The 1780-nt window shown below is 49.0% G+C and overlaps 1 pseudogene; it reads left to right on the top strand.

The window, feature by feature from the left end:
* Positions 1–442: 442 nt before the first annotated feature.
* Positions 443–1372, top strand: LOC136175445 (olfactory receptor 4C6-like; annotated as a pseudogene).
* The last annotated feature ends 408 nt before the right edge of the window (positions 1373–1780 follow it).

Below are 1780 nucleotides of genomic sequence, written 5' to 3'. Positions count from 1 at the left end.
AAGAGGGGAGAGTGAAACAGGGGAGGAGCAAAACTGAATCCTAGATTGCGCTAGGCTGGTTACCGTCTATCCACTGGCTCCTATCGACGGGTGACCTAGGCTTTCCTAAAGGTATGCTAATTCTCCATATTGCCACATGGTTTACATCCCAGGGTGATGAACCAGGATCTTCTAAGTGTCTCAAGCAGCAAGTGTCAGAAAAGCAAGAGATACACTGGTTAGAGGTTTTACAGGGGTAATGACAGGGATCAAGGTGTTATCAGGATACGATTGTTGACAGCTAGCTGGAGTACTGATGGCTGAAGGAAAAGGTAAGTCAAGACGGTGTGAGAGAGAGTCCAAAAAATAAAAATCCCAAATTTGTAATAGTTACTAACTTAGAATAATACTCTTTTGTAGATTTTCCAGCTTAGAGAGATAAGCTTACACCAGCCCGCAGTAAATGGGGAACCCCAACAATGTGACGGAATTCATTCTCTTGGACATTGCAAAGAACCCAGAGCTGCGGAAAATACTCTCTGCTGCGTTTCTAATCATGTACGTGTCCACCGTTTTGGGGAACCTTCTCACTGCGGTAACTGTGGTCACAAGTCAGAGCCTGAGGTCACCCATGTATTTTTTCCTTGCCTCCTTGTCCGTCATGGATGTCACCTACTCTTCCGTCGTTGCCCCCAAGTTGATCGTGGACTCCCTCTCTGAGAGCACCGCCATCTCACGCAAAGCCTGCATGGCCCAGCTCTTCGCTGAGCACTTCTTTGGGGGAGTGGGCATCATCCTTCTCACTGTGATGGCCTATGACCGTTATGTCGCCATCTGTAAGCCTCTTCACTACGAGACCACCATGAGGCCTCCTGTGTGCTGCCTCCTACTGGGAGGGTCATGGGTGGGGGCATTTATCCATGCAACTGTGCAGCTTCTCTTCATGTATCAAATTCCCTTCTGCGGTCCCAACGTCATTGATCATTTCACGTGTGATTTGTTTCCGTTGCTGAAACTGGCCTGCATGGACCCCCACACCCCGGGCCTCTTAGTCATCCTCAACAGTGGGGTGATGTGACTTACCATCTTCTTCATCCTCGTCACCTCTTATGTGGCCATTCTCTGCTCCCTGAAGTCCTGCAGTTCTGAAGGGCGGCGTAAAGCCCTCTCCACCTGTGGCTTCCACCTCACGGTGGTCTTCATGTTCTTCACGCCTTGTATTTTCTTGTACGTGAGGCCTGTGGTCACTTACCCCATAGACAAGGCAATGGCTGTGTCCTCCACCATCGTTGCACCCATGTTAAATCCCCTGATCTACACCTTGAGGAACATGGAGGTGAAAAACGCCATGAGGAAACTGTGGATGAAAAAAGGGGCCTTGTGTGGTCATTAGCTCTCATGCCAAGAGGAGTTCTTTCTTACAAGGACAATGTGCCTTTCAGTTCAGTTCAGTTCAGTTCAGTTGCTCAGTCATGTCTGACTCTTTGAAACCCCGTGAATCGCAGCATGCCAGGCCTCCCTGTTCATCACCAACTCCCGGAGTTTACTCAAACTCATGTCCATCGAGTCGGTGATGCCATCCAACATCCAACATCCTCTGTTGTCCCCTTCTCCTCCTGCACTCAATCTTTCCCAGCATCAGGGTCTTTTCAAATCAGTCAGCTCTCTGCATGAGGTGGGCAAAGTATTGGAGTTTCAGCTTCAACATCGGTCCTTCCAATAAACACCCAGGACTGATGTCCTTTAGGATGGACTGGTTGGATCTCCTTGCAATTCAAGGAGTTCTCCAACACCACAGTTC

Source organism: Muntiacus reevesi, chromosome 9 (genome assembly GCF_963930625.1).
Source record: "Muntiacus reevesi chromosome 9, mMunRee1.1, whole genome shotgun sequence".
NCBI lineage: Eukaryota > Metazoa > Chordata > Mammalia > Artiodactyla > Cervidae > Muntiacus > Muntiacus reevesi.
The sequence above is the reverse complement of the archived record's forward strand: the minus strand, read 5'-3'. Positions and strand labels throughout refer to the sequence as shown.